Source organism: Gossypium arboreum, chromosome 9, assembly GCF_025698485.1.
Source record: "Gossypium arboreum isolate Shixiya-1 chromosome 9, ASM2569848v2, whole genome shotgun sequence".
In the NCBI taxonomy this organism is placed as follows: domain Eukaryota; kingdom Viridiplantae; phylum Streptophyta; class Magnoliopsida; order Malvales; family Malvaceae; genus Gossypium; species Gossypium arboreum.
Window position 1 is genome coordinate 2,290,395 of NC_069078.1, and position 14,274 is coordinate 2,304,668.

At 36.6% G+C, this 14,274-nt stretch overlaps 2 long non-coding RNA genes across 2 annotated transcripts in view; one reads left to right on the forward strand and one right to left on the reverse strand.

The window, feature by feature from the left end:
* The window catches only part of LOC128280819 (uncharacterized), a 72,854-nt gene that overhangs the window by 14,692 nt on the left and 43,888 nt on the right, over positions 1–14,274 (reverse strand). The window lies entirely within an intron of this gene.
* Positions 378–1,998, forward strand: LOC128280820 (uncharacterized). Its single transcript, XR_008270997.1, has 3 exons — positions 378–458; positions 939–1,020; positions 1,710–1,998. It is a non-coding gene; the product is annotated as an uncharacterized LOC128280820 (long non-coding RNA).

Sequence of the window (14,274 nt, forward strand, 5' to 3'; positions counted from 1 at the left end):
AATTAGTGAATTAAAAGAATTTATTAGGTCAAGCGGGTCAAAAATGAGGTATCGAGACCTCAAAGTTGAAAATCGAGCTATAAATATTTTTATAAATATTTATGGAGTGTCATTGAGTTAGTATTAAAGTTTAGTTAGAAAATTTTAACGCTTGGATGGCTAATTAATTAAAAGGATTAAATTGAAAATAGCACAAAATTTGTTAAATTGTGAGTAAATAGCTTAAGTATTTAAAAAGATGGATTTAAAGAGCAATTAGACCCAAAGGTTAATGGCTGGACGGTTTGGGTATGAAATAAGCAAGAAAACAATGTGAACAAGGGGCAAAATTGGAAATAGATAAAAGTTAATAGTTAAATAATGATTAATTGAAAAATCTAGACATTTTCTTCATATTTTCTCAGCCAAAACGCCATAGAAGGTCTGGAGAAAGCTGGTTTTTCATATTTTTACATCATGTGAGTCTAATTCTTGCTTTTTCTTGATAATTTTTATGTTTTTATGACTTTTACAATTAGGTCCACTTGTAGAATTCATTAGTTTTTGATTTTATGGGTGAAATTGGAAGTTACCCTGGATGGATAAGGGAATTTTATGATGAATTATTATGAAATTTAAGTTCTAATTTCATATTAAGGTGGTTTTATTAAGTGATTTTGATAGGAAATGATATTTAGGACCTAATTGTGAAAAAGTTGTGAATTGAAGGTTGCTGTTGAAATTCAGAATATAAAAGGTTTTGAAATAGTTTATAATGATAAAATAAAGTGTTAATTGAGAAAAATTAGTTCAATTGATGGGTGAATTGAGTAGGGACTAAATTGTGAAAAGCGTAAATTTTGGGGTAAAAGTGCAATTTTGAAATTTGAACAGCATAAATTGTGAAGTGAAATAGAAATCAAATAAATGCTAATGAGTAGAAATATTTTATATTATAGATCAAGAATCCAAAGAAGAACGAGGAAAAGAAAAAGTTGCGGAATAGTCCCTAAATTTCAATATCTTCTACAAATTAGCCGGGTAAGTTCATATGGTTGAATTTAGATGTTTATTTGTGAATTATTGAAGTTTATAATGTGTTATTATATACGAATTTGTTGTGGGATTGTGTAGATTTTGTTAATGAAAGAATAAATGTGGAAATGCAAATTAGGAAAAACGCAGGATTGAGTACGTTCAGATCGTGACGTGTGATGAATTGATTGGATAAGACCATGGTTGTTCCATGGCAAAGTGTGAAATGTAGGTATGGTATCATCCATACTGAGTTGTGAAATGTAGGTATGGTATTATCCATCTGAAACATGTGAAATGTAGGTATGGTATTATCAAATCCATACTAAGTTAAGAAATGTAGGTATGGCATTTCCCATACCGAGTTGAAAAATGTAGGTATGGTATTTCAATGAGGAAAACCATACTGAGTTGTGAATCGTGGCATTGAGCAACGACGCACTCAATTTCGTAAGCCGTTTCCTAATTTGATTATAAGAAATAAAGAGAAGTGATCCAAATGGAAGAGATTGAGTAGTTATTCTTGTTGAGCTCAACTATGTGAATTATTATAACAATGGTTGTGAATCGTAGGAAACTTTAGTAAGTGTTTTGGTATTGTTTGGAAATATTATGTTTGGTAAGCATTACTTTTAACCTATGAACTTACTAAGCTTCAATAAGCTTACTTGTGTGTGTTTAATATTTTTATGTAGATTGACTTGAAGTGAAGTGGGTAGATCGGATCAACACAACAAAGCACACTATCCAGATCAATTCGGTAGCTTTTGTTTTATGTTTGAAGATTTATATGGCATGTATAGAGTTTAAATGAAATGAAGTAAAGATGTTATAAACTAGTTAACAACATTTTGTACTAAAATAGTTTTTGGTTAGTAGCAGTAGTCTGAGTTTGAAAATTCACCATAAATCATAAAAATATAATTATAGGTTGAATAAAATATGAAATTAAATCTTATTGAATCTAGTTTCACATAGAAGAAACGGTGTAAGCAAAAGACTTTCATATCAGGAGATATTTGAATTTTGTGACACAAGGTCGAGTGATTTTGAACTCCCTATTCTGATTTGTAAAAATCATTAAAATTATAAAAATTAATTAGGAGTCATACTATATATGTATGGATTCCTTTTGAGTCTATTTTAATAGAAATAAACGTCTTGGTTATTTGAATTCTGTACATGGAGAAATTTGGTTCGTAGTGAACAGGGTCGAGCAGCACGAACCACAAACAGGGGAGACTTCAACTAATAAACTGTACTAATTGGCCCAACCAAAATTCTAGAAAAAATTAGTAAGTAGATATATGAGCCTAGATTTGGGAAAAATTTACGGATTTAGATTTCGAGTTTCTTTTGCATCTGTAACGCAGTTGGACAGCTTGTCTGGAAAGTGTGATATAAATTGTTTGAATTTGTTTAAGTGCTCAAATAAGTTTAGTAATGCCTCGTGCTCGACTCCGGCGACGGTCTCGGGTAAAGGGGGCGTTACAACAACTGTGGAGTGTTGGGCTGGGTGGGTTGAGCTATTCCCCACATGGAGTGTATGGCTAGTACGGGTGGAGTGTAGTGGTTGGTGGGTTGAGTAGTCTCCCCAAATGGGCTTGCATATGTTTACTGATGTTGCATGTATTTTGAAATAGGCCTATGGGCCATACTGTTATCTGAATAAGGGACTAAGGCCCAGTTTATTGTAATCTGAAAAGGGCTCTGGCCCAGTACCACTGTTACCCAAATGGGCTTGCATATGTTTACTGATGTTGCATGTATTTTGAAATGGGCTTATGGGTCATACTGTTATCTGAATAAGGGGCTAAGGCCCAGTTTATTGTAATCTGAAAATAGCTCGGCCCAGACCACTTTATTACTGAATGGGCTTAGGCCCAATAGGCTTGAGCTGACTTGGGCTTTGAATGGGTTTTCCTTACACACCGAGTTTCCCAAACTCACCCTTTTATTTTCATCCACGCAGAAATCCCCAACCATAGTGGGCTTGGAGTTGTGAGGAATTTGAGTGGCCACCGTTCGAAAGTTTGATTTTCTTTTGGTGAACTGGACATCCTTTTATTTACGTTTGAAGTTTTGGGCTTTTAAATGTAATAAGGCCACTTAATTATTTTTGATGGTTTTAATATGTATTACTAAGATAGGTAATACTTATTTTAACTGTTGAAATTGGATAGCTTTAGGGCGCGTTTTCAAAAACAACAGTTGATTTCAAAATAACACGACAACAAGCAAAGCTTCCGCAATGAAAGTATTTTCCAAAATTAATCACTTTTCCTAAAAATGACTTAATCAAATCGGTTTCCTAGAAATATCCATGACGTTAAGGTGTGGCAATGGCGGTATGCATGTCTAGGATTGGATCCGAAGGGAGCTTGGTACTTAAGCAATCCGATGGACTCACCACCTCTTTTCCGGTTTCCTACCTGGTGCACAGCTTCCATTCACTTTAATACTTAATGAATTAATCTTTTGAACACCAAGTACGATTTTATGGACTTAGAATGAAATTTTTTTTTTACGTTTTTGATGTGGCATGCCGAATCCGGCCATAACTTCTAGGTCGGGTTTGGGGTGCTACAATACCCAGCACGATTGAGCACGATTTTTCGAATTCCCAAATATTAGATGTAGAAGCCCAAATTGCCCGGGCCCGATTTCATCAAAACCCAACCAAACCTCTAAACCCACTAAAACCCTTAACCCATGACCCATTTACATCTACCCAAACCCATTACAAAACCCAAATATTAAACCCAATTCAAAAGCCCATTAAGCCCCCCTAAAAAAAACTAACCCAAAAAAATAAAAAGAAGAAAAAGAAAAACCTAACCCAAAAAAAAAAAAGAAGAAAAAAGAAAAACCTAACCCCCCCAAAAAAAAGAAACTAAAAAAACCTAGCCACCTAACCACTTTCCCACTTGCCCCATTTTTCCTCCCATTTTTGATATCCATTGTCTACCACCACCACCTACAAAATAGAAAATCATGTAAAAGATGGCTATAAAAAGCCATTCAAAAATCATGTAAGAAAGAGGGGATTTTACAAAGATTGAAAAAGGAAAAAACACAAAAATCCCTTCAAATTTTGAACACAAAAAAAAAACATCAGTAAAAAGGTTGCATTTTTTTTCTTTTTTCCTCTTCTTTCGAATCTTTTTTTTCTTTCTTTTTTGTGTTATTATTTTTTCTTTCTTTATATATACATATATTGATTTTACCTTTTCCGGCCACCGTGGGCGGTGGCCGGCGCCGGCGACGGGTGGCGGTCGACGATCGACCGGTGAACGACCCCCCTTTGGCCGGATTTCCTTTCCCCCCTCCCTTCTCTCTTCTTTCCCCCTTCTTTTTTTTAGGTATTTTATATATATTATGTATATATTTTTTAATGCCATTAGTTATATATTTCTTATGTATATATTCTTAAATACTATTATATATACATATATATATTTTTTAAATACCATATTGTGTATATATTATTATTATAAATTATTACTATTGCTAGTATTATTATAACTATTATTATATTAGTGTATATTTTATGTACATATGTGTATATATATATATATTTGTACATATCATTATTTTATATTATTGTTGTAAATTTTTATGTATATATTTTTTATGTACGTTTCCTAATATTTTCTTTTATTGTAGATATTATTATTATTATTATTATTATTATTATTATTATTATTACATACTTTTATTATATGCATATATATATATGTATTTTTATGTACATATTATTATTTTATATTATTATTACCAAATATATCATTTTTCCTATTTTATTATTAGTACATGATTTGTTTTTATTTTGTAAATATCATTATTATTGTTATTCTAATATTCTAGTATTCCATGTTAATATTTTTTCATTAATGATATCATTTTTTTCGTCCTTTATCTATTTTTAATTTCTCACTTTAGGAATATTTTTCTCATGTTTTAATTAATTTCAAAAATAAGGCAATGTACCGATTTAATATTAAGCCATCGATTTCATCGCTATGTTGGGTGAAATTAATGGCTTGTGTTAAAAACAGGACACCCTTTCTAAAAAATCGAAAACTAAAATTCTCATTTTCAATCGGATCACGATTAAATATTATATTGAACTCGTATTTTTGAAAATCAAGTCAACACATGTTTATGAGATACCAATTTTGGGCGTCGCGAGGGTGCTAATACCTTCCTCGCAGAATCGACTCGAACCCCAATTTTTCTCTGGACTTTCACGTAGACCTAAATTTGGCCTTATTTTTGTTTTAAAATAATTTTATTAGGTGTCCGATCACACCTATAAAAAGGATCGGTGGCGACTCCTTTGTTAATAAAATCGAAAGTTGGTTTTCAAGTGTTTAATAAATCGCCACAATTAGCGACCAGCGAAACTAAAAATTTTTTTACGTCGCTACAATTGGCGACTCCACTGGGGACCCTTTTGAGAGTCGAGTCGAATTAAACTCGCGTTGTCAAAACTTTCAAAGTTCCTTGTTCAAATTAACATTTAGTCGTGATCTTCAAATTTTTGTTTTAAAAAAATCATGCATTTGCATCGTGTTGTATATATTCTAACTTGTTTTATCCGGTTGTTTTCGCTTTAAATTTTTGTGATTTTAGTTTGGTTTAGTTTTTAAATAAAATGTAAAGTTTTGCAACTTTCTCCCACACACCGTGCACGTGCATTTTGTTGCATAACATGAGCTCTCTACCCGGCTCCGTCTGTTTAAGCGAAAGTAAACGCTACGCCTTCGTGAGTTAACTCGTCCCTCCATGAGCTAGTGAATACTTTGGGTTACATATGACTTATGCTTTCGTGAGTTAACTTGTCCCTCCGCATAGGCATAAGTAAATGTAATCCTCGAATTGAACTCGTGAGCCTGTGATAGGCTATGACCGAGGCTCGTGCTAATCTTAGCGAGATGATAGTACGGGCAATTCGAGTACCTATCTAGAACCAAAACCGCATATAATAAACCATACGAGCCACCTAACTAGAGCCATGCCGAACCTCTGTCCGTTTAGTAGTCCCCAAAATAAGTGCACGGAGGAATGCCTCTTGCCTTTTGCATTTTCACTTTCTATATAAGAGGATCGGTCCATTTAATAAACTAGGTCGGGTAGTTCGATTTGTTGAAGTTCTCTATGTTTTTCACTGTATTAAATTACTAATCAAGTTTGTTTGTCTTTGCTTTATTGTTTTTCATCATGCATTATAGGCATCATATTAGGAAGGTGTTGATTAAAGATTGGTTGCCAAAACGGGTTTCTAATGGAGGAGTCAATTATACGAGTGACCAAACGTTGTGTAATACTCCTTTGATTAAGGAAATGCCTAAACAGGGCTATCTTGAAATTAACACCAAATTTTGCATATTCATTCATGATCGACATTCATTTGACATTCATGCATTCATTCATACATTGCATATCCCATACTCGGTATTTGAAGATAAAATATATAATTCGCAGTTGTAATACCACAAGATCGGAACCACGTCATCCGATAAAACTCGCCGACAAGCTAGAGTAATGGAGGCTGAATTCAATGAGAAAATTGAAAGATTGAAAAAGGCCGAGAACCAGAATGGGAGCCTATGGAATTCCCTCCTTTGTCAAGAACATTTACGTCTGCGGGAGGCAGGACAATGCACAAAGCACAATGTTAATGATCGAAAAGGGTTTTCAGAACATCAATATAAATGTCATTGACAAAGGAGCTGACACAAGTAAAGATGTCTCAAGAATACGCCTTTGTCCCCCTGGTTTCATGTTGAACAATTGGACTGCCGAGGACCTTCTTGTAGTTTATAAGTCTTCAGAGTAATGCTCAAACATTAACATTCTATTGTGTCCCTAGATATAATAGAATTCTTTTGTAAGAGCTTGCATTCGCTCTTTATCATTCAAATGAATATCAATGAAGATGCATTTTGTCATGATCTTTCGCATTATCACTAATTTCATAATCATTTTCTCATTTCATAGCTTTGTCCTTACATTTGCCTCATGCCATGCCATAACATTTCGTTTGTTGGTTCCAATACTTGGATGCCCTCTATAGTCTCTTTTTTCATTCAACTTTCAGTGCTCAGATGTCAACAGCATCAATAAACCCGTTACGAGTCCTGAAATCGATTTTGAGAAGGCTGTTTGTTTAGGAGAATTCGAAGCCGAAGAAAATGCTGAAGACTATGTCTCGTCTCCTGACTTGCTAAGAATGGTGGAACAAGAGGATAAACTGATTTTGCCTCATCAAGAATCTGTTGAAACAATAAATCTGGGAACTGAAGAAAGGAAACAAGAAGTGAAGATTGAAACTTCTATTTCAGGGGGCACCAGGCATAATTTGATTGCTTTGCTTCGCGAGTACAAAGATGTATTCGCATGGTCATATTAGGACATGCCAAGATTGGATGAAAATGTAGCGGTCCATAAGCTCCCATTAAAGCCAGAATGCAAGCCCATTCAACAAAAGCTAAGACGGATGAGGCCTGAGATGTTGTTGATGATAAAAGAGGAAGTCAAGAAGCAATTTGATGCTGGCTTCCTACAAGCCTCCAAATATCCAGAATGGGTGGCTAACATAGTCCCGGTACCAAAGAAAGACGGTAAAGTACGAATGTGCGTGGATTATCGTGACCTGAATCGAGCAAGTCCTAAAGATAATTTTCCCTTACCACACATTGATACATTGGTAGATAACACAGTAAAACATTCACTGTTTTCTTTCATGGACGGATTCTCGGGGTATAATCAGATCAAGATGGCCCCTGAGGATATGGAGAAAACTACCTTCGTAACAATGTGGGAACATTCTGCTACAAGGTGATGCCATTTGGGTTAAAGAATGGGGCAACATATCGAGGGCTATGGTGACGTTATTCCATGACATGATGCATAAAGAAATAGAGATCTACGTCGATGATATGATTGCTAAGTCCCGAAGGGAAGAAGAGCATGTAGCGAACCTGAAGAAGTTGTTCGACGACCGAGAAAGTTTCGATTAAAGCTCAATCCGTCCAAATGTACGTTTGGGGCTACCTCAGGAAAATTGCTTGGCTTCATTGTCAGCGAGAGAGGCATTGAAGTTGATCCAGATAAAATAAAAGCCATTCAAGAGTTACCACCCCCGCGCACGCAAAAGGAAGTCAGAGGATATTTAGGGAGATTAAACTACATCGCCCGATTTATCGCTCAACTTACCAACCAATGCGACCCAATCTTTCGACTCCTTCGAAAACATAATCCCGGAGAATGGAACGAGGAGTGCCAAGTGGCTTTTGACAAGATAAAACAGTATTTGTCTAATCCTCCAGTGATAGTACCGCCAATGCCGGGAAGACTATTGATATTGTATTTGACTGTGTTCGAGAATTCAATGGGTTGCGTACTGGGGCAACACGACGAGTCAGGAAAGAAAGAAAAGGCAATCTACTACCTCAGCAAAAAGTTTACTGAATATGAGGCAAAGTATTCGTCCATAGAAAAATACTGCTGCGCTCTGGTTTGGGTAGCTCGGAGACTCAGGCAATATATGTTGTATCATACGACATGGCTAATTTCAAAGTTGGACCCAATAAAGTACATGATGGAATCACCCGCACTCTCAGGAAGAATGGCACGATGGTAGATCTTACTATCAGAATATGACATCGTCTATGTGAGCCAAAAGTCAATAAAAGGGAGTGTAATAGCTAACTTCTTAGCAACTCGAACAACGGAGGAATACGAGCCATTGAAATTTGATTTCCTAGATAAAGACTTAATGTGCATTACAGAAAAGGAATGTGAGTCATCAAAAGAAAAGTCATGGAGGATGAGCTTTGATGGTGCATCGAATGCATTGGGGCATGGGATTGAAGCAGTCTTAGTATCACCAGAAGGGAACCATTATCCGTTCACTGCCAGGCTGAATTTCTTCTGTACCAATAACATAGCGGAATATGAAGCTTGTATCATGGGACTTCGTGCAGCAATTGAACGAAACGTCAAAACTTTAGAGGTATACGGAGACTCAGCCTTGGTGATTTACCAAATCCGTGGAGATTGGGAAGTGAGAGACTCGAAACTAGTTAAATACAGTGACCTAGTGGCAGAATTGATTAAAGAATTCGAAGAAATAACTTTTAATTACTTCCCACGAGAAGAAAACCAGTTAGCTGATGCCCTGGTCACGTTGGCTTCAATGTTCAAAGCGAGCAGAGAAACTGAAATAATGCCTCTTCAAATAAGCATATACGAAGTCCCTGCCCATTGTTTCAGCATTGAAAAGGAGCCAGACGGACGGCCATGGTTCCATGATATCTTAGAATATATCAAGAATCAAAAGTATCCTGAACAAGCAAACGAGAACGAAAAAGAACAATCGGAAGAATGGCAATGGATTTGTTCTTGATGGGGACATCTGTACAAAGAGGAAAAGATCGGTGCTCTTGAGATGCGTAGATCTTGTTGAGGCTAGAAAAATACTTGAAGATGTCCATGAGGGAATTTATGGACGATGCCAATGGTTTCACTATGGCGGGAAGATTATGAGACTCGGATATTCTTGGTGACGATGGAAAGCGATCGCATTAATTTCGCACAAAATGCCACAAATGTCAAATTTATGGTGATAAAATTCATGTAGCCCTTTGCCTCTTCACGCCATGACTTCTCCGTGGCCTTTTTCTATGTGGGGCATGGATGTTATAGGGCCAATTTCCCCAAAAGCTTCTAATGGACACCGGTTCATTTTTGTGGTCATTGATTACTTCACAAAATGGATAGAAGCCGCTTCGTTTGCTAATGTGACGAAGACTGCAGTGTGCAAGTTTTTGAAAAGGAAATCATTTGCCGATATGGTTTGCTGAAAGAATCATTTCAGATAATGCCATGAATCGAACAATAAGATGATGGACGAAGTGTGCGAGCAATTCCAAATAAAGCATCATAACTCCTCGCCCTATCGCCTAAAGATGAACAGGGTGTGGAAGACCAACAAAAATATTAAGAAGATCATTGGGAAAATGATCGAGACATATAAAGATTGGCACAAGAAACTACTATTTGCTTTGTATGCATATCGCACATCCGTGCGAACATCTACAAGAGCAACTCCTTTCTCTCGGTTTATGGAATGGAAGCATGCTACCTATTGAGGTTGAGATCCCTCTGCGAGTCTTAATGGAATCAAAGTTAGAAGAAGCGAGAATGGGTACAAGCTCGATATGATCAGTGAACCTCATTGAAGAAAAGTGTCTCAGGCAATTTGTCATGGACAAATGTACCGAAAAAGAATGATCACGACCCATGACAAGAAGGTACGGCCAAGAGAATTCCATGAAGGAGAACTCGTGCTGAGGAAAATCCTTCCAATACAAAAAGACCTGCGAGGAAAATGGGCACCAAATTGGGAATGACCATATGTCGTAAAGAAGGCATTCTCAGGAGGAGCTTTGATCCTTACCGAGATGGATGGGAAAGAGTTGTCGAATCCAGTGAACTCAGATGCTGTGAAGAAATATTATGCTTAAGATGAAAACTCGAAAAGGGCATCTTAAAAAAAAAAAAGGGATCAAGGCAAAAACCCGAAAAGGGCGTCTTGATTAGTACAAAAAGATTAGGATGAAAACCCGAGAGGGCATCCTAATGAAACAAACCTGGCAGTCGAACGATCAGTCAAGCAGTGAGGCTACAGTATTTGAAGCATTTAAAGCTCAAATCTTCTACGCAAGAAGCCGCGCTCGAAAAGATTTTTGATTGAGGAACGAGGAAGAGTTCATGTGTTGAATATCTAGAGCATTTGTATCCGTTGAATACGATCCTTTCTTTCTCTTTGACATTTTTTACTCTCATTGTTTAACTTGCTTTGTTTGCTACATTTGAAATAGATGAATATGAAATATCATTTTTGTCCCTATCTGACCTTTTTCATGCATCTCATTATGTGTTTATTTACATGATAAATGGTGAAATGACATACTCTAAACAAAAGAAATGTTAAGCATTACCTGGATGAAAATTTGATAAGCACAAGATTCTCAAAGTAAGAACAAAGTTCAACCGGGGGCAGAAGAGTGATATCTGAGAAACGTCGATTACTTGTGAAGCTTGAAGACAGTATAAGGCTCGAAGAGAAAGTCGAGAATCAAAGCAATGAACACGGATCCTCAACAATCGTGGCTAAATGGACATACGACAAACATGCTTAGGAGCATCTGCATAATCATGTAGGCATAAAAGCATTTAAGACAAACATGTGCATATCATGATAAACATGGCATATACAGTACTCAATAGAGCAAGAAATCTTAAATGAGAGTCGCACTGAATCAAAGGAAAAGACACCCGAATTCTACCAAAGGACCGGTTTTGGTATTTTGATGTTTTTAATTCATGCTTTTCAAGGAAAATAAACTCATATTTTGAGAGATGAGTTGAGCCTCAAGACACGTTGAGGTATTTTTAATTTTTATTTTTCAAAATCAACTCATATTGAGAGAGGTGAGTTGAGCCTCAGCTCACGCGCTGAGGTATTTTCAATTTCTGTTTTTCAATTTCTGTTCATCAAAATCAACTCATATTGCGAGAGGTGAGTTGAGCCTCATGACACGTTGAGGTAATTTCAATTCTGTTCATAAAAAATCAACTCATATTGAGAGGTGAGTTGAGCCTCAACTCACGCTACCGAGGTATTTTCAATTTCATTTTTCAATTTCATTCGTCAAAATCAACTCATATTGCGAGAGGTGAGTTGAGCCTCAGGACACGTTGAGGTAATTTTAATTTCTGTTCATCAAAAAAATCAACTCATATTGCGAGAGGTGAGTTGAGCTTCAGCTCACGCGCTGAGGTATTTTCAATTTCTGTTTTTCAATTTCTGTTCGTCAAGATCAACTCATATTGCGAGAGGTGAGTTGAGCCTCAGCTCACGCGCTGAGGTATTTTCAATTTCTGTTTTTCAATTTCTGTTTGTCAAGAATCAACTCACATTGCGAGAGGTGGGTTGAACCTTTTAATTTCTACTTTTTCAAAATCAGCTCATATTGTGAGAGGTGAGTTGAGCCTCAGGACACGCTGAGGTAATTTCAATTTCTGTTTTCAAAATCAACTCATATTGCGAGAAGTGAGTTGAGCCTCGGGGCAAGTTGAGGTACTTTTAGTTTTAAATTGACTCATGTTGCGAGAGGTGAGTTAAGCCTTTTAATTTCTGTTATTCAAAAAAATCAACTCATATTGCGAGAGGTGAGTTGAGCCTCGGGACACGCTGAGGTAATTTCAATTTCGTTTTCAAAAATCAACTCATATTACGAGAGGTGAGTTGAGCCTCGGGTCACACGTTGAGGTGTTTTCAACTTCATCTTTCAAAAAATCAACTCATATTGCAAGAGGTGAGTTGAGCCTCGAGACACGATGAGGTAATTTCAATTTCGTTTGTCAAGAATCAACTCACATTGCGAGAGGTGGGAGAACCTTTTAATTTCTACTTTTTCAAAATCAACTCATATTGCGAGAGGTGAGTTGAGCCTCGTGACACGTTGAGGTAATTTCAATTCTTTCAAAATCAACTCATATTGAGAAGTGAGTTGAGCCTCGAGGGCAAGTTGAGGTACTTTTAGTTTTAAATTGACTCATGTTGCGAGAGGTGAGTTAAGCCTTTTAATTTCTATTTTTCAAAAAATCAACTCATATTGCGAGAGGTAAGTTGAGCCTCGGGACACGTTGAGGTAATTTCAATTTCTTTTCAAAAATCAACTCATATTGTGAGAGGTGAGTTGAGCCTCGGTCACGCTTTGAGGTGTTTTCAACTCGCATTTTTCAAAAAATCAACTCATATTGCGAAAGGTGAGTTGAGCCTCAAGACACGCTGAGGTAATTTCAATTTCTGTTGTCAAAAAAATCAACTCATATTGCGAGAAATGAGTTGAGCCTCAAGACATGCTGAGGTATTTTCAATTTCAGTTTTTCAAAAAAATCAATTCATATTGTGAGAAATGAGTTGAGCCTCAAGACATGCTGAGGTATTTTCAATTTCTGTTTTTCAAAAAAATCAACTCATATTGCGAGAGGTGAGTTGAGCCTCAGGACATGCTGAGGTAATTTCAATTTCTGTTGTCAAAAAAATCAACTCGTATTGCGAGAGGTGAGTTGAGCCTCAGGACATGCTGAGGTAATTTCAATTTCTGTTGTCAAAAAAATCAACTCGTATTGTAAGAGGCGAGTTGAGCCTCAGGTCACACGCCGAGGTATTTTCAATTTCTGTCTTTCAAAAAAAAAAAACATCAACTCATATTGCGAGAGGTGAGTTGAGCTTCAGATCACACACTGAGGTATTTTTTCAATTTATATTTTTCAAAAAAATCAACTCACATTGTGAGATGTGAGTTGAGCCTCAGGACACGCTGAGGTATTTCAATTTCTGTTGTCAAAAAAATCAACTCGTATTGCGAGAGGTGAGTTGAGCCTCGGGACACGCTGAGGTATTGTCAATTTTTCGTATGTTTTAAAAAAATCAACTCATATTGCGAGAGGTGAGTTGAGCCTTAGGACACGCTGAGGTATTTTTAATTTCATTGTAAAAAAATCAACTCAGTTTGAGAGGCGAGTTGAGCCTCGTGTCACACGCCGAGGTATTTTCAATTTCCGTTTTCAATTTCGCCTTTCAAAAAAAAATCAACTCATATTGCGAGAGGTGAGTTGAGCCTCGAGACACGCCGAGGTAATTTCAATTTCTGTTGTCAAAAGAATCAACTCAGATTGAAAGCAATGAGTTGAGCCTCAGGTTACACGCCGAGGTATTTTCAATTTCCGTTTTCAATTTCGCCTTTCAAAAAAAAAAATCAACTTATATTGCGAGAGGTGAGTTGAGCTTGAGGACACGCCGAGGTAATTTCAATTTACATTGTCAAAAAATCAACTCAGATTGAGCGGCGAGTTGAGCCTCAAGTCACACGTCAAGGTATTTTCAATTTCCGTTTTTCAATTTCTGCCTTTCAAAAAAAAAAATCGACTCATATTGCGAGAGGTGAGTTGAGCCTTGGCTCACGCGCTGAGCTATTTTCAATTTCTGTCTTTCAAAAAAATCAACTCATATTGCGAGAGGTGAGTTGAGCCTCAGCTCACATGCCGAGGTATTTTCAATTTCCGTTTTTCAATTTCTGCCTTTCAAAAAAAAAAATCGACTCATATTGCGAGAGGTGAGTTGAGCCTTGGCTCACGCGCTGAGCTATTTTAAATTTCTGTCTTTCAAAAAAATCAACT